The following is a 23784-nucleotide window of genomic DNA, read 5'->3' as shown; positions in this document are numbered from 1 at the left end:
CATAGCTGCATACACATTACACTATGCTTCTCCATTCCTTTCGAGGTCTGTTCATTTATTTGAGAGAGAGGGAGGGAGCGAGCAGGGTGAGGGGAAGGAGGAAAGGGTCCCACGCAGATTTCTCGGATGTGGGGCTCGATCTCACGACCCTGAGATCACAACCTGAGCTGAAATCACCAGTTGGATGTTTAATTGACTGGGCCACCCAGGGGCCCCTGTGTTTCTCCACTTGGAAAGGAAAGTCCCCACAGCTAACACTTTTCATCTAAGAAGGCAGGTTTATGAACATAGTCCAGTTAAATAGAAGGGCCAGCTCTGGCACAACCAAGAGCAGCGGTCTACCTGCTTTGTGACGTTCCCATGGTGGACTCCCGGAGCTGACGGTTTGAGTCTGGGGTGGAAGAGTTCGGAGTGAGTCACTGTGGGAATTACCGGTTAGTGTTTTGTACCTGAACATTACTCGTATGTGCAGAGCACAGTAGCTCCTGGGGAGTACAGGAGTCCAAGGAGAGCAGTTTCACTGGGTCCAGGTCCCCTACACAGGCCCTCGGACGAGGGGCCCAGGTGAGCTGGTGTCCACCGCAGCTTTGCGTGTGAGAATAAGAAACAGAGGAGGCTCACGCACCCAACAGAAGGATGCAACAAAAATAAACCACAGCCCAGGAACGCCACGGACTCGCAACATTGAAAATGAATTAAATTAAATTTGGATGTATCAGCGTAGGCAAATCTCTTAAACAGAATGTTGAATTAAAAAACCCAGCTGCAGTATACCCCAATATGGCAAAGGGAACGAGCATCAAAATTCAGGAGGTTCAGAGAATGCCCCTCAAAATAAATAAGAATAGGCCCACACCCCGTCACATAATAGTAAAATTTACAAGTCTCAATGACAAAGAGAAAATCCTGAAAGCAGCCCGGGAAAAGAAGTCTGTAACATACAATGGTAAAAATATTAGATTGGCAGCTGACTTATCCACAGAGACCTGGCAGGCCAGAAAGAGCTGGCATGATATTTTCAGAGCACTAAACGAGAAAAACATGCAGCCAAGAATACTATATCCAGCTAGGCTATCATTGAAAATAGAAGGAGAGATTAAAAGCTTCCAGGACAAACAACAACTGAAAGAATTTGCAAATACCAAACCAGCTCTACAGGAAATATTGAAAGGGGTCCTCTAAGCAAAGAGAGAGCCTACAAGTGGTAGATCAGAAAGGAACAGAGACCATATACAGTAACAGTCACCTTACAGGCAATACAATGGCACTAAATTCATATCTCTCAATAGTTACCCTGAATGTGAATGGGCTAAATGCCCCTGTCAAAAGACACAGGGTATCAGAATGGATAAAAAAACAAAACCCATCTATATGTTGCCTCCAAGAAACACATTTTAAGCCCGAAGACACCTCCAGATTTAAAGTGAGGGGGTGGAAAAGAATTTACCATGCTAATGGACATCAGAAGAAAGCAGGAGTGGCAATCCTTATATCAGATCAATTAGATTTTAAGCCAAAGACTGTAATAAGAGATGAGGAAGGACACTATATCATACTCAAAGGGTCTGTCCAACAAGAAGATTTAACAATTTTAAATATCTATGCCCCCAACGTGGGAGCAGCCAACTATATAAACCAATTAATAACAAAATCAAAGAAACACATAAACAACAATACAATAATAGTAGGGGACTTTAATATTCCCCTCACTGAAATGGACAGGTCATCCAAGCAAAAGATCAGCAAGGAAATAAAGGCCTTAAATGACACACTGGACCAGATGGACATCACAGATATATTCAGAATATTTCATCCCAAAGCAACAGAATACACATTCTTCTCTAGTGCACATGGTACATTCTCCAGAATAGATCACATCCTCGGTCCTAAATCAGGACTCAACCGGTATCAAAAGATTGGGATCATTCCCTGCATATTTTCAGACCACAATGCTCTAAAGCTAGAACTCAACCACAAAAGGAAGTTTGGAAAGAACCCAAATACATGGAGACTAAACAGTATCCTTCTAAAGAATGAATGGGTCAACCGGGAAATTAAAGAAGAATTGAAAAAAATCATGGAAACAAATGATAATGAAAATACAACGGTTCAAAATCTGTGGGACACAACAAAGGCAGTCCTGAGAGGAAAATATATAGCGGTACAAGCCTTTCTCAAGAAACAAGAAAGGTCTCAGGTACACAACCTAACCCTACACCTAAAGGAGCTGGAGAAAGAACAAGAAAGAAACCCTAAGCCCAGCAGGAGAAGAGAAATCATAAAGATCAGAGCAGAAATCAATGAAATAGAAACCAAAAAAACAATAGAACAAATCAACGAAACTAGGAGCTGGTTCTTTGAAAGAATTAATAAAATTGATAAACCCCTGGCCCGACTTATCAAAAAGAAAAGAGAAAGGACCCAAATAAATAAAATCATGAATGAAAGAGGAGAGATCACAACTAACACCAAGGAAATACAAACTATTATAAGAACATACTATGAGCAACTCTACGGCAATAAATTTGACAATCTGGAAGAAATGGATGCATTCCTAGAAACATATAAACTACCACAACTGAACCATGAAGAAATAGAAAGCCTGAACAGACCCATAACCAGTAAGGAGATTGAAACAGTCATTAAAAATCTCCAAACAAACAAAAGCCCAGGGCCAGACGGCTTCCCGGGGGAATTCTACCAAACATTTAAAGAAGAACTAATTCCTATTCTCCTGAAACTGTTCCAAAAAATAGAAATGGAAGGAAAACTTCCAAACTCATTTTATGAGGCCAGCATCACCTTGATCCCAAAACCAGACAAGGATCCCACCAAAAAAGAGAGCTATAGACCGATATCCTTGATGAACACAGATGCGAAAATACTCAACAAAATACTAGCCAATAGGATTCAACAGTACATTAAAAAGATTATTCACCACGACCAAGTGGGATTTATTCCAGGGCTGCAAGGTTGGTTCAACATCCGCAAATCAGTCAATGTGATACAACACATCAATAAAAGTAAGAACAAGAACCATATGATACTCTCAATAGATGCTGAAAAAGCATTTGACAAAGTACAACATCCCTTCCTGATCAAAACTCTTCAAAGTGTAGGGATAGAGGGCACATACCTCAATATCATCAAAGCCATCTATGAAAAACCCACCGCAAATATCATTCTCAATGGAGAAAAACTGAAAGCTTTTCCGCTAAGGTCAGGAACACGGCAGGGATGTCCATTATCACCACTGCTATTCAACATCGTACTAGAGGTCCTAGCCTCAGCAATCAGACAACAAAAGGAAATTAAAGGCATCCAAATCGGCAAAGAAGAAGTCAAATTATCACTCTTCGCAGATGATATGATACTATATGTGGAAAACCCAAAAGACTCCACTCCAAAACTGCTAGAACTTATACAGGAATTCAGTAAAGTGTCAGGATATAAAATCAATGCACAGAGATCAGTTGCATTTCTCTACACCAACAGCAAGACAGAAGAAAGAGATATTAAGGAGTCAATCCCATTTACAATTGCATCCAAAACCATAAGATACCTAGGAATAAACCTAACCAAAGAGACACAGAATCTATACTCAGAAAACTATAAAGTACTCATGAAAGAAATTGAGGAAGACACAAAGAAATGGAAAAATGTTCCATGCTCCTGGATTGGAAGAATAAATATTGTGAAAATGTCTATGCTACCTAAAGCAATCTACACATTTAATGCAATTCCTATCAAAGTACCATCCATCTTTTTCAAAGAAATGGAACAAATAATTCTAAAATTTATATGGAACCAGAAAAGACCTCGAATAGCCAAAGGGATATTGAAAAAGAAAGCCAACGTTGGTGGCATCACAATTCCGGACTTCAAGCTCTATTACAAAGCTGTCATCATCAAGACAGCATGGTACTGGCACAAAAACAGACACATAGATCAATGGAACAGAATAGAGAGCCCAGAAATAGACCCTCAACTCTATGGTCAACTAATCTTCGACAAAGCAGGAAAGAATGTCCAATGGAAAAAAGACAGCCTTTTCAATAAATGGTGCTGGGAAAATTGGACAGCCACATGCAGAAAAATGAAATTGGACCATTTCCTTACACCACACACAAAAATAGACTCAAAATGGATGAAGGACCTCAATGTACGAAAGGAGTCCATCAAAATCCTTGAGGAGAACACGGGCAGCAACCTCTTCGACCTCTGCCGCAGCAACATCTTCCTAGGAACAACGCAAAAGGCAAGGGAAGCAAGGGAAAAAATGAACTACTGGGATTTCATCAAGATCAAAAGCTTTTGCACAGCAAAGGAAACAGTTAACAAAATCAAAAGACAACTGACAGAATGGGAGAAGATATTTGCAAACGACATATCAGATAAAGGACTAGTGTCCAGAATCTATAAAGAACTTAGCAAACTCAACACCCAAAGAACAAATAATCCAATCAAGAAATGGGCAGAAGACATGAACAGACATTTCTGCAAAGAAGACATCCAGATGGCCAACAGACACATGAAAAAGTGCTCCATATCACTCGGCATCAGGGAAATACAAATCAAAACCACAATGAGATATCACCTCACACCAGTCAGAATGGCTAAAATCAACAAGTCAGGAAATGACAGATGCTGGCGAGGATGCGGAGAAAGGGGAACCCTCCTACACTGTTGGTGGGAATGCAAGCTGGTGCAGCCACTCTGGAAAACAGCATGGAGGTTCCTCAAAATGTTGAAAATAGAACTGCCCTATGACCCAGCAATTGCACTATTGGGTATTTACCCTAAAGATACAAATGTAGTGATCCAAAGGGACACATGCACCCGAATGTTTATAGCAGCAATGTCCACAATAGCCAAACTATGGAAAGAACCTAGATGTCCATCAACAGATGAATGGATCAAGAAGATGTGGTATATATACACAATGGAATACTATGCAGCCATCAAAAGAAATGAAATCTTGCCATTTGCAACAACATGGATGGAACTAGAGCGTATCATGCTTAGCGAAATAAGTCAAGCAGAGAAAGACAACTATCATATGATCTCCCTGATATGAGGAAGTGGTGATGCAACATGGAGGCTTAAGTGGGTAGAAGAATAAATGAAACAAGATGGGATTGGGAGGGAGACAAACCATAAGTGACTCTTAATCTCACAAAACAAACTGAGGGATGCCGGGGGGAGGGGGTTGGGGAGAAGGGGGTGGGATTATGGACATTGGGGAGGGTATGTGATTTGGTGAGTGCTGTGAAGTGTGTAAACCTGGTGATTCACAGACCTAGGGATAAAAATATATGTATATAAAAAATATATGTTTATAAAAAATAAAAAATTAAAAAAAAAAAAATAAAAAAAAAAAAAAAAAAAAAAACCCAGCTGCAAGACTGTATATATACATTTAAATATATATATATACACACATATCTTTTTTTGTATGGTAAGGCATACTAAAGAGAACGGAGTAGTTTGTGCGGGTACACTAACTTCCAGTATAAAAACACTGGCGGGAAGGACCCAACCTGCTTCACTGCAGTGACCGGATTGGGAATGGGAGTGGGATGAGTGTCCTGGGCGAGCTTTCCCTTGGTGTAGACGTGATGTGGGCAGCTCCTGTCGCTTCTGGGAAGGCCTTGCCGCCCAGCAGCAAGTGGTGTGTTAGCGGAAACCTGGCCATGATTCCAGAGCTGCCTTACCTGAGTCATGTCACCAGTGGCAGCGCACGTGTGACGGCCGACCTGGCGGACGCCGGGATGTCCGGTTCTGGGGCTGCCCCGACTGTGGGCTGCGTTGAGCCTACGTGGCGTTCACCTTCTCGCTCTGCTCAGAGCTGCGTTGTCCTGTCCCTTCCGTGGGCCGCTGTCCCTGACAAAGTGTCCCGAGTTCGGTCTGCTCTCAGAAAACCCAGCCTGCTGCAAACCATGTTATGACATTTATTTCTTCAAAACAGTTGTTGTGAAGCTAAGTCAAGTCATGGACGTTCTTTGTGCCACCTGCATGCCTGTGTTTTAGTTTATCACAGCCTGTGTCCACCAAGGACAGATCACTACAGGCTTGCAGATTTTGAGTTTATTTTCCTTTTGTTTCCTTGGAGAGGGTCACTTTTGCAGACTGAGGTTCATCTCTGAGAACACGGCATTCTCCCAGAAACCACGACCGTGGGGACCGAGGCTCTCAGAATGAGCTGAGGGATGTGTAAGGGCTTGGTGGGAGAGATAGGAGCCCCTCATCTCCGTCAGCCTCGTCAGAGCCTCCTAAACACAGAATGCCAGCGCACGGAGGAGAATGGGACAGCGGGGTGTGTCTCGGTGTGTGTGTATGTGCACACCTGTGTGTTTGTGTGCTCCTGGGTGTGTGTGTGTTACCATTTCCAGAGACACAGAGGGTATTAGTCTGTCCTGGATGCCTAACAAAATACCACAGACTAAGGAGATTAGACAATAGACATCTGTTTTCTCAATGTTCTGGCGGCCGGGGCTCTGGGACCAAAGGGCAGCAGACTGTGCCCCCCCTGAAGGCTCTTTCCTTGGCCTGTTTGTGGACAGCTGCCTTCCCTCTGTCTCCACATGGCCCTTCCTCAATGACTGCCCACTTGAGAGAGCTCTGGTCTCTCTTCTTATCAGGTCAGGGCCCCACCTTACGACCTCAATCCGCCTTGATGGCTTCCTTAGGGCCCATCTCCAAGCCCAGCCACACTGGAGTTAGCGCTTCAAATCTGAATTTGGGAGGACGCGAGCATTCGGCCAGAAGTATGCAGGATGGAGTTCGAGGCCTGGAGAAGCCGCTGCCGAGTAGCCGACAGTGAAGGAGGCAGTGGAGGAGAGCGGCGAGCGGCACGGGGTGGCAGAGGGACGCCTGGAGAAGCTGCGCGCCTCCACTGGAGTCAGCACGGGCAGGAATCCGGGTGTCAGAGGTGCCGCTCAGAGCTCAGAGAATTCGCCTATACAGCAGCTTTCACTCCCGCGCAGGCATGCGAGCACGGCCCACGCAGGCGCACACATCCCTCTAGTAATAAGCAGTAAAAAACTCTTCCAGGACCTCATCATTGAAGACAGAGGCAACGTAAAAGGCAAGAGTAGAGTTTCTCTAGGCAAATTTTCTCGTCTGGATCCAAAGCAAGACACCGTTGGCAGGTGGCAGTAGAGACAAGAAGTGCTGTTCTCACTCACCTGCTGAGACCCAAGGGTCTCATTTCTCTGAGGGTTTTCCTGAAGGCATCCATTTTCCCCTTACAGTTTTTAGGCTCTGTCACCATAGTTTATGAAAGTAATTATGTTTATCCTTTATTTGGCTAAACCTAATGAACCCATGATAAACAACTCAGCATTTTCTCCCCTGTTGAATAATGAATATTAATTAACCTGTCAAAAAAGGGACTGGCACTCATTACCGACTATGGCATGGACTCATTTGTATGCCAAGGCGTGGACGAGCTGCCACGGTGCTTGTAACGAAAGGATGCTCAGATGTTCTCAGAGAGCGGCCACTGCGACGGAACCGGTCTGCAGGCTCAGCCTCACGAGCGACCGGGGACGGAGTTTTGGCTCCGAAGAGAACTTGAATCTCCTGATGGCGTCGGAACCTGTCCTCCCGCTTCTCAGCAGCTGATCTGAAAATGCCTGAGCTTGGGAACTGCATCACCAGCAAGCCTCAGGAACTTGGCCAAGGGCAGCCTCTGTGCCATGTTTGGTGACATATGGTGGTATCTGCTTTCCTGATGGCGCCAGCATATGGACGCGAAGCTTCTCCTCTTGGGAGGAGGGTCTGGTGTGTTTAAACCCGTGGATTGGGTTTCTGCATAAACACAGCAATGCTCTGTCTGGGCATTGAGAGTTGGCTTTGTTCTGAGCATTCTTTGGATAGTATTTATTAAGGCTGTATCTCTCTAGATAAGCAGCGGGTGGTCCGATCCGGCCAAAAGGGAGCAGTTAAACAAAGACGAGTTTCATCGCATTTTTGTATTTTTGGACTTCACAAAATCTTTTCTCTTCAATATAAAAGAGACCTGACTTGAAAGAAATAGTAGGAAGTCAAAGTCAAATTAGCTCATATTATGGGACAGATATTCTTAATCTAAATTAATATGGAGTTAATGAGAATGCACAGAAGCTGATAAAATATTAACTTTTCTGCCATCATAAAGATGAACCCACAGCCCCTCACCCCCCATTCAGCCACCGCCTCAGCGGGCTGCATGGAGTCCCACTGGACCAGCTGGCCACCCGTCTTCTTGCTTGCTTCGGCTCACTCAGAACGCTGACACCGGATCTTTCTGAGAACCACCACTGGGATCCAAGCTTTCTTGTTCTCTTTTGTTTTTAGCCAAAGGGAACACCAAGACCATAATGCTTTATGAATTAGACCCGACACTGTCCCTCACTTATCTCCTGGGTGAGACCACAACTACATCAATGTAGTCATGCCTTGGGTTTGGAAAGGATTCTGCCAGTGAAAAAAAGAGGAGAAAGCAAGTGAGAGGAGAGAGAAAGACAGAGAGAGAGCAGGAGCAGCACAGATTCCGTGGACTCCATTTTGTGCACATTGAGGGAGTGCGGAAGCCTGGGCCACAGCCTGCTCTCTCTTCCAACACAAACTGCAAGTTCATGGGGTTCTCAAACCACAGTAAGTTTCAGTACTTCTCTGGAAAGACTGACATAATCACCAAGAGTCGTTACAGCTATGAGCTATGGTTTATCATCGTGAAAGGACACACAGTCGGCAATGGGAGGAGACACGGAGCAGAGCCCGCAGAGCTCCCCGGGGTCCTGTCCCTGTGGAGTCACAGGCAGGATTGACTCCTCCTGGCAATGACACGTGACAACATGCATGCAGCAAGCAAGGGAAGCTCTCCCAAGCCTCAGTGTCTAGCGTCTCTATTGTGGCTCCGTGTGGCTGTCCTTAGCGTCCATGCCTGCTGGAAGTGAGCAGCTACTGCGTGGCCCGAAGCCACCATCTTGGATCCTGTTCTTAGATTGTCCAGTGGCCACGACTCCCATGGATAAAGACACTCTTATCAGACAGGAAATGCCAAGAGCTTATGGAGACACCTTTCAGGAACTGAAAGCAAAGGACAGACCTCCCTTTGGGCAAAAGTTAAATCCTTTACTACTCAGGGAGTGATAATCATTCTAATAATTCCGGATAGTTTTAAGTGAGGAATTAAACCGAGGCCGAGAAGCCAGACATGCAGCAAGTTGTGAAGGCCCTTATGTGCCATGCTGGGGAGCTGAGCCTTTCCCTGGAGAACCGTGGGGAACCAGCCCTCTAGGGAGGGTCCCATGGGGGCACTGGGAAATTGATTCTGGCGGCCTGGAAGTGGGTCACTGGGGAGGGGCATAGGTGCAGGCAAGAGGAGAGGAACCAAAACCAAAAAGACTAGACAAGGTTCTCAACGTTTAACACAGCCAAACTCAGCTCCCTGGGAAGGAGAACTTGGGTCTCCAAAATGAAACCCAGACTCAGGGTTGTTCAGAAAAAAAAAAAAAAAAAAAAAAAAAAAATTTCCCCATAGTTTACTTCTTGAAAACAGAATTTCAACTTCAAGAGGCAACAAAATGCAGTATATTAACAAGGCTGTGCCTTTTCAGCAGCCTGGATGTTCAGTGTGAGTTCATCCTTAGTCCGGAGTGGTCACAGGTGTGCGAGCTGTGACGGCGAGGTGGGAAGAGCCGTGCACAGAAGACGACGGTGTGCACAGAAGCTGTGAGAGCACAAGGGCAACGAGCGCTCCGCAGCTGAGCGTGGCGGTGGGAGGCAGATCGCATGGACAGAGAGAAGAGCAAAATCCCTTGGCAGAAGCTCTAGGACATCTAGATAATGGTGACTTCATTTTCCTTCCATTCAGAATCATTTTGAAGACCTCTATGTGTCTGAATATTCATTAATAAGTCCAGTTACTTTAAAAATGTTTTAACAGCATTTCCTGTTAACTGTTGAGAATGGTATTTCATTACTAGTTTGCAGACAGGTCAGTGGACTAAGTATTTTGACTGCTGTTCTGTACTTCTCCATCCTTGAAGAACCACCACATATTTTGATCAGAGACTGCAGGGGAGTAAAGACCTGTAAAACAGACGGGATTCAAAGTCCTGATTATTCGGGTGGGAACACACTGGTCGGCCCCAGGACTGGCCCCTTGCATGAATGGAGCCCATGTGGGGCTTCTGAATACAGGATGAGCCACGGACTAGCTCCAAAAGCTTCTGGGGAGACACCATTCTATGCACGGAAACAGACGTGATACCCCCTTCATTGGCAAGGCGTGCTGCTAGCCGCTAGGAAATAGAAGGAAAAGTCAAAAAGTCAGGGGTGCTGGCTCTCTGAAGAAGCAAAGCCTCTGTGAGTTGCTGGGTGGAAACTGTTTACAACACTGCACTGTTACACTCTGATGAAATCGCAAGAAACGACAAGAAATGACTGATTAAATCCTAATGGGCAGAGGTTCTAGTGCAACATTCCAGGGAACAAATCAAGCAGAGTGAACACTTGACACACCTCTCCCCCAAAGACAGAAGCTCAAAGCCAAATGAGAGGTGTCTCCAGGGACCTTGCCCCTTGGGAGTCAGAGGGAGATAAGGGATCGTGACTTGGAAAAGCAGTAGAGGCAACCACTGGAGTAATTGTCATTTGAGCGCCACAGGTCATCATTACAGATGTAATTAAGGACTGGAAGATGCTCTGTTGGGGGAAGCGTGGAGTGGTTATTTAATGAAGACTCATAAGATAAGTTAAAGGACAGGGTATTCTAAAAAGAAGCAAGCCGAATTATCTGTCATGTTCAATCTATTTAGCCTCTGATGGGAAGGAACAGTCCCATACAAGGAAGAATAACTAGGGTTTCAGGAGATTGTTCTGGTCATTGTGATTGTGGACCATATCACAGAGCGGGGCTGGCCGATGCCATCCACGTGTGGGTCAGACTTGTGTCCGTCTGTGCAGGCTGGTCTGTATGACTCGAGCTCCAGGACGTATCATTGCCCAGACTTTTGGAAACTCCCTCTCCACCTTCCATCCCCCATGATGATGCCTATTGCTGAGGGAAAGGCCCTTTCAGAAAAAACAATGACCACTTGCTCAAATAACCAAAATGTGTTGCACACATTCATCAACACTCTTTTTTACGCCTCCTTTTTGATGAGGTTTTTTTCAGTTTCCTAGGCAGCTATAACAAAAGACCACAGGCTGGAGGGTTAAACTGCAGAAATGTATCCCCTGTCCTGTCACTTCTGGAGGCTGAAGTCTGAGGTGCAGGTACGGGCAAGGCTGGTTCCTTCGGAGGATGTGAGGAAGAATCTGCAGCAGACCCCTCCCAGCTCCTCATGGTATGCTGGCATCTTTGGCATTCCCTGGTTTGTGGTGACTTCACTCCATCATCTACCCTCCGTGTGTGCCTACCTCTGTGTCCAAATTTCCCCTTCTTGAAAGGACACCAGTCATATAGGATAAGACCCAACCTCGGGGCCTCATTTTAACTTGATGAACCCTGTTCCAAATAAGGTCACCTTCTCAGGTTCTGTGACTTTCTTCTTCTTTTAGGGAAATATGATTCCTCCCATAACTTTAGATTTCTGTAATGTTAGCCTTTGAGGGGCACCAGAATATATCACCCCAAAATAAACCTCTCTGGCATATGGATTATGTTGAGCTAAAGGTCAATGAGAACCAGCCGACACAGAAAGAATTCTAACAACAGGACAGAATTTCCTATTTTAAAAGAAATTTGCATTTGTAAAGGGAATTTTTATTAGTAGAGAAATGCCCTTCTTCCTCATCAGGAAGAGAAGGAGTCTTAACCGCTATCCATGGAGAAGGCTCTAAATGTAATCTGTGTAAAAAAAACTTGCTAAGCAACCCTTGCTGACCATACTTTCCTGGTTACCTTCCATAACTTGCCTCCTCTGACCAGAGGCCCAAAGCTCTCTTCCTTTGTTGATATTTTTGCCCACGTTCTATCCACTCTTTTGGGTTAATCCTCACTGGGTACTGCCACATGCATGCACAATGCACATCAACAAACTTCTGCATTTCTCTTGTGAATCTGTCTTTGGTCAAGTTCATTTACAGAGCCCCAGTCAAGAACCTAGAAAGGTAGAAGGAAAAAATCCCCTCCCCAACAATGGCTTCCACATTATAGGAGAAAAGACTTGAGGTTGGAAGACAACATTTCACATGAAGCAGTGAAAAGTCCAGGTGGAAACAGAACATTTGGGTGGACAGCCACTGGGTTTGATTACCTATTTCCTGTTGGCTATCCGATGGCTCCTCCCATCTGCCCATGTAGAATTGCTCTGGAGCCCAGGAGTTAGCTAAGAAGACAAGCCCTGATTCACAGTTGGTAGTGAGAGTGAAGAATCCTCTGTGGGGCTTCACCTGCATAGGATCTTCTCCTGTTGTAGGTTCAGGAGAATTAGGGTTCTATACCATGTTCTGGCATATCACCAAGGGAATTATAGATTTGCATATAGCAGCCCAGAACCATCCAAAAGCAATGATTATAATTACAGTGTCTCCAAACTTGATTTCCTGGCACTAAATGGACTGTGACTGATGTATTTCTGGAGAACATCGCCTGACTCTTCCTTGGTGGGGCCTATATGTAATGATGTTTTGTCCCAGTTGAGTTCAGCAAATTGGGTGCAGTGGAGCAAGCGCTGGGCAGCTAAAAGATGCCACTGTGGCTTTGGAGGGAAGGATGGCTTGGGGAGAGCAAATAGGGCAGAAATGTAAAATGCTGATGGAGAACCTGTAAGGCTGCTTAGGGGCGTCTCCCTGCCCACGTTCTGCTCAGGCTCGTGAACCCCTAGGTGCTGACCTCAGGGTCTGGCAGGGCTGTATCTGAATCCCAGTAGGACATGTCCTAGCTGTGTGACTTTGCACAAATGTCTGAGTCCCCTTTTCCTTTTCTTTAAGTTGAGATGTTAAGACAGGTTTCAGAGATTTAGGATGAGATGTGATATAGATGTGTTGAGGTGCAGTGACAACATTGAATCTGACCCAAACCCTGTGTTCCTGATAAACAACGACTATTCAAGAGCTCCCAACTTGACACCCAGGCTTTTGTGTTCCTGGAGACAGCTTACTGCAGAGATTCCCTTTTTACAAATGACGCTCAAGAATGCCCCCCTCGCTTAACAATGACAAGGTCAGACTCAGACCTTCCTGAGTCCCACTCTCTGCCTCTCCAATGAGTAGCTGAGCTGCCTGTATCCACAGATCAATAAGGACAAAATGCTTGTTAGCAAATTTTAATGAAGCTTCACTCCTTCCCCCAGACCCCTGGTCTTTGGCCTCTTTGACTCAGTCTGAGGCAGCCCACAGCCCTTCCTGAAAACAAGCTGGCCTTGGGGTGGAACTAGTCTCTGACCCACTGTGCCATTGACCACGCCCTTCTTCCCAGTTTGCTGACATTTTGTTTTTGGAAAGAAAAACCTTTTCCTGTTCAGCCTTTGAGACACCTGCAGATCTCATGGTTGGAGTGCTGACCCCATTGCTCCTTGGTCCCCTTGTTGCAATAAGCTTTCAAAACAGAGTCTCTGCTAACCTAACACCGGGTTTGCTTTCCACTAGCAGGGTCTGGCAGACCTGGATATGAATCTCTCTCGGACATTTCCTAGCCATGTGACCTTGCACAAAGGTCTCATTTCCCTTCCCTGTTAAATAGAGATGCTGAGACCTGTCTCACAGAGCTGGTATTAAAGATAATAAAAGTGAGGTGATATGAAAAATGCATGGTTCATGGGGGGGAATTAAATGGTTCTTGTTATAAACTAGTGCTTTGATAGTAGGGTGGTCTGTGCTGGTGAATGAATGGAAGCTTGAAGACTCCAAGATGGGCACAGCCATCTTTGGGCTACTTCAAAGTCCCTGCAGACCTTACAGTTCTTTACCATATTATCATGTGTTGGTGGAAAGAGCAAATTTGAAACTCTGGAGATAATAAAACAACAACACAAGCACAACAACAAATAAAATTTACTGAGCACTCCTACAAATAAGCCTATTTCATTTTTTTTTTTAAGATTTTATTTATTTATTTGTCAGAGAGAGAGAGAGAGAGATAGAGTGAGCACAGGCAGACAGAGTGGCAGAGGGAGAAGCAGGCTCCCTGCAGAGCAAGGAGCCCAATGCGGGACTCGATCCCAGGACGCTGGGATCATGACCTGAGCCAAAGGCAGTGGCCCAACCAACTGAGCCACACAGGCATCTCAGTCTATTGCATTCTTAAAACTGGGTGGTGTATTCTGGTCTCAGATCAATTTTCCTGCCAAGCCCATCACTCTTCTATATATACGGAATTTCAGTGCAAATCAAGTTACCTTGGAGCAAGAGTTCAAAATTAACTGGCATCTTGGCATGTAAAGAGACATGGCCTTATGTTTGAATGTGCAAAACTAATGTCCTGTCATTGTAAATCAGGGCACAAACAGCATGAGGAATATTGATGTGCCGTGAATTCTAGAATTGCCAGAGAGAGCTGGAATTGCTCTATGAATGGGACTCTGGTGGGAAAGGCATAGGCTTGCACTTCTAGTCTCACATCACTGGGGATGTGAACGAAAGAACTTCTTGGCACTGAGGTTCCATATATCTGCACCATCCTCCAGGCTTGACTCAGGAAATTTGAGAAGCCCTTTCCTTTAAACATATTGTATACACTGAAGCATTTATGCTCACCTTGACCTATGAAGCTGTTGCTTACCTTTCAACATATAATTTTCAAAAAAATTAAAAACATGAGCCTTAGGTCAACAGAAAACACACATTAAAGACTATGTTCAACACATTAATTGCTCAGGCAATGAACACAGTGGAGACATTGATTCAAGTAGCAAGTAACAAATGGGAATTTTGCAGGTCAACGGGAAAAGTCAGAAACACAACCAGTTAACATCCTATAGGACAATAAGACCCTAAACCTAACCTTTGAGGTCAGAAATACACTATAGAAATCTTCAAGCTTGCATGTGGCTTCACAGAAGCCAAGCTAAGTCCAGCACAAGTATTTTCCTGGAATTAGCACCATCCAATCACATTCTCTGTGTTGCTGGAAATGTTTCCTGGCTGTGTTGTACAATTGGTAGCCACTAGTCTAGTCACACAAGTCTTCAGCACCCTCAAAGTGGTCTGTGTGACTTGGAAACATAACTTTAATCGCCTGAATTTCATTAATGATTAAATTAGTTAATTGAATCAATTCAAAATTTAATTTTAAATAGCCACATGGGTCTGGTGACTACATGACTGGACAGCAAGTGCATTATTCATATCTTTGGGCAATCCTGCTAAGCAATACTCCAAAATGACATGGAAGGAGCTGGTTGCCCCTCTCTGTGCCTTACTTCCAAGTTCACCTTTTCTTTTCCTTTTTTTTTTTTAATATCACCTTTAGAGACACAATTATTCTGGCTCACCTTTGGCTTGAGAAGCTGCTTTCTCTTTCCCATGAAATTCATGTGCCTAGAACCTATGGAACATTTTACCCTTTTATACTGGACAACTAGATGACAGCGTGTTTCTTGGGGATAAAGTCAAGCCGAGAAATGAAACGGTGCAGAGCAGGCCTTGTGAGTCAGCTGAGTGTTGTTGCTGCGGTCTCGCAGATCCTCCTGGCATTCAGTGCTCTCCCCCATCCCCACGTGAAGGGTAATTATCTCATCAATATGGCAATAGACATCCAGGCAGGTGGTACATTACGTTTGTACAGTATTAACCACAATAGTCTTTGGTGGTGAAGAGGTCTCGTTAGGGCAGGTGACTGAAGAAGCCAGTTGACCTGTGAATTGATCACATGAGTGGTTCTGTTCCAAATTGTGGCTTTGATGGGCATCTTCAATATATCTGTTTTGAATAGTACCCTAAACATTCTCAATCATAGGTAGACTTTCAGGGAGTCTTGTGGGTCTTTCATTACCAGAGAGAAGTATTAGGATCCACACACACACAAAAATGGTAAGATTTCTTATTCTGACTCTGAAGGAGCAAGGGCAGAGCCTAAAACAATTCTGTTTTAAGACTCAGCAGATCCAACTTCTTAAACTGAGGTCTGTCCCAGGAGTGAATCAGATAACTGGGCGTGTTGCCTGTTCTTGATTCCACATATATCTGCCTTCCTGGCAGTATTTTGACATTCCTCTTGAGCTAGAGTGATTATTTTATTGTTTTCCTTCTTTGGATATAGTTACTAAGCAAGTGAGGGAGCACTTTCCATGTGTCAGATTCTGTTTAAGGCTGAGATACACTGGTGACCAAACAGGAAAAGGTTTTGCCCCATGAGAACCTGGTTACCTAAGCAGGTCATGAGAGTGACGATGGAACATGGAACCAATGTCAACACAGCAAAGACATCTGTCTTCATGCACCTGAGCACTCCATGATGCTTCTACAGTTTTCTAAGAGTACAAAAGATCCTCTGGTGACTTTTGATTATCTTGTCCTTGGGTGGGTCTAATTATGTCCACGTCTCAGCCCTGAGACCATATTCAGTCCTTGAGGAAGACAAGGGTGCCTCTTTGTTTAGTATTTATCAAACACTAAAGAAGTCTCCGTAATGAGATGCTGAGTGCGTCTTCTCATAAAATATACTGGGAAATATCAAGGAGAAGTGAAACACAGAGAGTTGTTAGATATTATGAAAGATTAAACATGTTACCTGCTCCACCCTGCCAGCCCACACTCCCCAGTGATAAACCCACCTCTACTGGAAGAGAAGGTGACTGTCAGTGAAATCTTCTGTGGAGAGCAGGCCACTTTCAAGAGCCACCCAAACTAGGAAACTGAAGACATTGAGTGGCACGAACCAGTCTTCCCTGGGGAAGATGGATGGCACTGCTCATCAACACACAAACTGCTGGAAATGTTGAAACAGCCCAAGGGAGAGAAATGGGGAAAGTAGCTAAATGTTCATAATTCTTTTTGACTTGGAGAAGGAAAACACCTATTGCAATTGTTGACTTGCTCAGTAATACACTTCAAAAGATTTGACATACAGTGTAAGCGGCACTCAATCATTAACCAGAACATCATCAACATGCATGAAATCCCTCATTTTCCTCCAGCCACCGACCCCTTCAGACAAGCACCCACCTATGGGGAGCCACCTTCCTGACCTCTAATGTCATAGATTAGTTTTGGCCTATTTTTGAACTGTCTTTACTTGGAATTCTACAGTGTATACTTCTTTGTGCCTGCCTGCTTTCAGTAAACATTTTATCTGTAAGGTATGTCCATATTATGTGTGTTGTTGGAGTTACTCATTCCTACTGAGACTGTACCAAAAATATGCTATTGCTTATAGGCTCTGGGGAAATTTTCAGGTTGAGTCTACTGCATATATGCTACTATGAACATTCTTGTGTATGTGCTTTGGGGGAACATAAGTATATACCTATTTTGGGTGCATGACTATGAGTGGAATTGATGAGACATACAGTTGGTTCTCACTATTCATGTTACCAGTTTTCCTATTAGTCACTACAAACACAAAATTAGCAAATACTGAGCCATTGCTTCTGGGGAAACACAAGGTTAGGTTCCTGTAAGGTCTTCGTTAAACCATTTTTATTAACTAATCAATACACAACCTTGTCTTCTATGTGTTTCTGTTTAAAGACACCTTGTGTAATTTATACTGTTGAGTCATTAACATTGAACTTACTGCCAATAACACCATAATTAGTGCCTGAATGAAGCTTATCTGACAGACATATTATTTCTGTGAGGCATATCACAACCTTCTTTTACTTAGAAACACTGGAAAGTACTTCAGCACTATGCTTGGGAGAGTTTTTAAAGTAAAAACACCAACAAAAGGCACCCAGATGTGAAAAACATGGCCCTATATATACATCATGAACAGGACAATTGGTTGCAGTACTGAGAACTGAAACAAGATGGTAGAACATCATCTTCTCTGACCTCAGCTGCTCTGTGCACAGCCACAAATGACAGTGGAAATGGTGCAAGTACTGATTTTGGGTTCAAAAATTTAGTGAGTAGGTCAATTTTCAAATATGGGTTCTACAAACAATAAAGACCAACTGTATACTCAGTTTAGTAGATAATTACAAAAGAGTTTACCAAAGTGGTTTTATAAATTAAATTTTTAAGAAGACAGGTGAAAATAATGTATTATTTTAATTTTCATTTTTCTGAAGATAAGTTTGATTAAGTTAATATGTGACAGATCTGGTTGTGTCACATTCTCATTGATAGTCGGTATTTTTTGTTTGTTTGTCTTCATTGTAGCCATTCTAGCAGGTGTAGTTGCACACTAGTGATATGACTTTGCAAAATAAGGTTAAGTGTCTTCACATATATTTGTCAGCCATGTGGATATTCCCTTCTGGAAGTGCCTATTTTCTTTATTGTCTATTTTTCTATTGAACTGCCTGTCTTTCTAATTGATTTGCTGAAGTTAGTGAGTTATTTTAGACATGAAGTCTTTGAAAGACATGTGTATTAGAAATACATTCTCCAACTTTTTGGCTGCTTTTTCATTTTTAGTTCTATTTCTTGTTGAAAAGATGTTCTTAATCTTAATATTGTAGAATTTTATCAAATTTTTTTCCTATACTTTCAGTGCTTTTTGTCTTCTATTTAAGAGATCTTTGAATGCTTCAGATTTACAAAGAAGTTACCTTATGCTTTCTTCTAAAAATGTTATTGTTTTTCCTGGGACATTTAGGACTCTTATGCATCTGGAACGGATTTTTCAGCATGATGTGAGTTAGTGATTAAAACCCATTTTACTTCACATAATGTCAACATGACTGAGCCCCATCTATTGGGAAGACCATGCTATCCTTACTGCATTGACATATCAATGATAGAAATTGAATTAGTTATTATTCAGTATCATCCAACAGAGACTTTCCCAGTCACAATTGGCTTTGTTGGCAAATTCCTCCAAATATTTAAGGAAAAAATAACACTCGTCTCACGCAAACTATTCCACAAATGGAGAAAGTGAGAACACCTCTCTTTTCTTTTCATGAGTCCAGCATGACTTTTATAGCAGAACTGACAAGAGCATAAGAAAGGAAAATTTTATAGGTCCAACAATACAATTTTATACACATACACACAGTTTTTTACACAATTGTTTTTTTAAATCAGTTAAGAGAGTAAAGGAGATAAAATATGTCTTTAACTGTCTTTTGTAATTATATAAATAACTTTATTGATGCTTTTTTAAAAAGTAGACTTGAATTACTGTCTGTGGTCACATCCTTTGAGTCTAAAAATCATTCCTTATTATTTCTTATATGATCAGACTGCTAGCAAAAATTCTCGTCTTTTTGTGTACTTGGCAATGTCTGTATTTCTCTTTCACTTTTGAGAGATAGTTTTGCTGGATATAGAATTCTTGTTTGATGTTTGTTTGTGTCCCCAGTGGCCTAAATATGTCATTCCAGCGCTGCGTGGCCTCCATGGTCTCTGATGTGAAATCACCTGCCGTCTCATGGAGGATAATTTGTACGTGAGAGGATGCTCTAATCTTGCTAATTTCTAGAATGCTTCTGTTATTCTTTGCTAATTTAATTAAAATGTGTCTCAGTGTGAATGTCTTTGTGTTTATCTTACTGGAGTTCACTGAGACTTTTGGATGTGTAAATTAATTTTTTATCAATCAGGGAAGTTTTTGACCATTATTCCTTCAAATATTGTTTCTAGTCCTTTACCTCCTTTTAGAACTCTTATTATGTATATAGTAGTACATTTGATGGTATCCTCCATTTTTCTGAGATGGGTTCTCTTTGTATGTAGGGGCATGGCTTCAGCACTAAGCCAAGTACTTTACAACTTGTCTTAGCATTCACTTCCTGATGGAGCAGTGCTGCAGGTAAGGCTTAGGTGAAAGCTCGGGATTGTTCTAAGCTTGCACCCCTTGGTCATAGGGGTGACCTTCTAGATTTCTGTGATATGTGGTAGATTTTCAAAGTCCTTATTCCCCAAAACAGCTCATTCTCAAGCCTTTCCTCCAAAGCTCATGGTTAGTATATTGTTTGCCCCAACTATTGTACATTCTTTCAAGCATCACCAGCCAATAAATACATCTGCCTCTAAATATTTTAGCAGAGGTCCTGCGGGTAGCTGGCCCAGTACCAGGAGAGTTGCACGTGAGGACAGATAAAGGCAAACCCTTTGGTTCAGTCTTCTAGAGAGCCATCAGACAGGCCCAAACCAACAACCACAGTTCTTTGTGAATGAGGTCTGCTCTGCTCCCTCTTCTACTGGGACCTGAACCAACATTGTGAGCCCTTTTCTTCAGGGTCACCATTGGGCTTAGGCATAGGAGGTAGAACCAGGGTAAATTAAAACAACTCAAACTTGCTGTTCTCTCTGAGATTCAGGTGGATTTCCTTGGTGAAGCATTTCTCTGATTGCAACAGGCTTTCAGCTAATTTCTTGAGTTCCAAAAAGTTGATTCTGACTTTCTGAGTTTTTGCCAGACTTTTCATTGATTGCCTTTTTGGAGCAATGGACTTTTGAAATTACTTACTCTTTCATTTTCTCTGACATCTCATAACTGACTTTGATTGCATTAATTTTTCTCTATTTTTTTCTCTAAGTAATTGATTTCAGCTCATACCTTTTTTTACATTTTTTTATTTTTTATAAACATATAATATATTTTTATCCCCAGGAGTACAGGTCTGTGAATTGCCAGGTTCACACACTTCACAGCACTCACCATAGCACATACCCTCCCCAATGTCCATAACCCCACCCCCCTCTTCCAACCCCCCTCCCCCAGCAACCCTCAGTTTGTTTTGTAAGATTAAGAGTCACTTATGGTTTGTCTCCCTCCCAATCCCATCTTGGTTCATTTATTCTTCTCCTACCCCCTTAACTCCCCATGTTGCACCTCCGCTTCCTCATATCAGAGAGATCATATCATAGTTGTCTTTCTCCGACTGACTGATTTCGCTGAGCATAATACCCTCTAGTTCCATCCACGTCATCGCAAATGGCAAGATTTAATTTCTTTTGATAGCTCATACCTTTTATTAATTTCCTTTCTTCTACTTTTTTGGATTTGACTTAATCTTTTTTATCTTCCACAGATGAAAATTTAGATCTTTGACTTCAACCTTCATTCTTTTCTAATATATGTATTTAAGACTAGAAATTTCCTCTAAGTATTAGTCCAGTAGTCTTTATTTGCTGCATCATTCAATATCTATTAGCTAACAAAATTTTAGGGAGAATGAAGAATGATTAAATATTGGACTAATCCTAAGTAATACAAGGAAGTAGAAATGAGGAATATTAAACAACTGGGTCAAACTGAAAGCTGTTGTAAGTTGGCAGATATAAAACAAATATATCAGTCATTATATAATATGTGAATAGACTTAATGTCTCAAGTAAGATAAAGATAATGATTGTCAAACTGGAAAAAAAAACCCTTGCATGATACTTATAAGAGGCATATACTTTAAACATAAGAACTTATAAAGATTGAACATCAAAGAGTAAAGAAAAAAAACACCCCATTATAGACATTAACCAAAGGAAAGCTGATGGAGTGACACCAACATTATAAACAGTAAATTACAAGGCAACTGGCATCACTGGAAATCACATTTCATAACGTTAAATGAATTGATCAGTTGAGAAAGTATTAGTCTTAAATATGTATATACCCAATAACAGCAGAATATATGAATCCACAATGCACAGAAATAGAAGGAAGATCAGCCCATAGCCAATGTGGGAGATGTTAACAAATTCTCTCAATGGTGAATAAAAAAAGAAAATTTAAAATTATATAGGATATAGATTGGGCAGGACAATTAATACAAGACCCAACTGTTCTATAGAAAACTCTGCACCCAACAACAGAAGGCACATTCTTTTTTCAAGTGCACAGGATCATTTGCCAAGATCAACAGTAAACTGACCCATTAAGAAGCCTCGACAAATCTCATAAGATTAAAATTATTAAAATAACTCAGAATAGATTCTTTGACCACAGTGGCATTAAGCTAGGAACCAGTAGAAAGCCCTCGGCTTCCTAGAAATTAAACAGTTCACCTCTAAATGATCCATGGGTGAAGAGGAAATGACTCTTGAAATTATATTTTGAAATGGATGAAATGAATTTATGCCACATGTGGATGTCCCCAGTATCCAGCAACTTCAGGCTTAACGTTGCCCAGAAGTAGATTCTTAGGAACCTGCTTCAGTGTCAGGGCTTATGTGTATTCTGATTAACCCATATACACTCTTCGCCACAAGATAAATATTTCAATATCCCCTCCCCCTCATATTGAAACCATTACATTATATCTTCTACAGAACTAATATACTTCCCAAGTTCAGTGTGTACTTAGTAGGCCTTTGTTGGGAACAAATATCTATTACTAACCCCTCTGTTTCTCCTTGGTAAGACTATCTTTGCAAGGCGAAAAATATTTATTTATTCTAAGTAGGAATAAGAAGTTTAAATTTTAGAAGCCCCTGGTTACCCAAATAACTATTTCAAGTGATTATTCATCCCTTCCTGTCCTTTTAAATTGCCACCTCAGAAATACTTGACTTCCAAAGAACAGACTTCTTCCAAGAGGAAGTTTAATTTCAATTACTATGTGCATAGCTCCTATTCAACATACCCTCAAGCGGCATACTTAACATGAAAGCCTGTTTAATTGCTAGCAAATGGTAGAATAATCTTTTGAAACAATGTAGCAAACATAATTAATTGAAATAATCTCAAATATGTTTCATGTGCTAATAACCACTTATGTAAGATTAACACCATAGGAAGAAAAGGAAAGGAGAAACGTAGTGATGTGTTCCTCTGTCATCTTATCCACCAGCCATTTTGTGTAGTTGTATACTTATTATTATTATTATTTTTGCTGAATGAAATAATGAATCACTACCTTATAAATTGTCAGTAGGGCTAAATAATGACACTGTTCTTATTGTAGCACATTGAATTGAATGCATGAAACCAGAATTCAAAAACTGAGGCAAAAGACAAAACTTAAGAGGAAGATGATTTTATAAGGAAAATGACAGATTTATTCATTCATTTACTCCTTCATTTATTTATCAACAATTCAAGACCCTTTGAATTACTGGTCATACCTGGAATTAATGATTTTATCAGACTCTACCCCAAAGCTATCTGATCCTAAGATTTTTACACCAGGTAATAATAAGATAAAAAATAAAAATGAACAAACTAGAGTACCTGTTATGTCCCAGGCACTTTCTTTTATACCTTTTAACACTCTGTGAGGCAGATGATGTCACCCCATTTTATAGGAAATCCAAGCTCAGAAAAGTAAACTCACTCAATGTCTAGTTAATATTTGGTGCCTTCCTCACTCCTCTGGGTTTTAGGCATATGGAGAAGCAGAAAAGGGAGAATGTTTTGATTGCATCTAAGATTTGTTTTAATCAGGAAGGTAAGATGACAGACATGAAGACAAGAGTCTATGAAAGATGAGTTTATTACTTACTATTCCCAAGAGGAGGGGGCACAGCATGCCACAAAGGGCCACATGAGAAAGCACAAAGGTTGGTCAAAAGGCAGAGGGAGCCAGGGGAGAGCATGGGCAGGAGATTTCGTTTCCCAGGAAAGAATGGATGAGGCAGGTATGCAAGTTTGAGCAAGCTTAGGATTGTCTGGTTTGAGGAATTTCAAGGGTTCTTTGCTGTTGGAATGGTCTCCAGTTGTCTGGTACCTGGCTCTGGGGAGATTTAGGGCAGAGGAATGGTATATAAGAGCTGGATAAGGCAAGAGCTTCAGGG

Source organism: Mustela lutreola, chromosome 10 (genome assembly GCF_030435805.1).
Source record: "Mustela lutreola isolate mMusLut2 chromosome 10, mMusLut2.pri, whole genome shotgun sequence".
In the NCBI taxonomy this organism is placed as follows: domain Eukaryota; kingdom Metazoa; phylum Chordata; class Mammalia; order Carnivora; family Mustelidae; genus Mustela; species Mustela lutreola.
The sequence above is the reverse complement of the archived record's forward strand: the minus strand, read 5'-3'. Positions refer to the sequence as shown.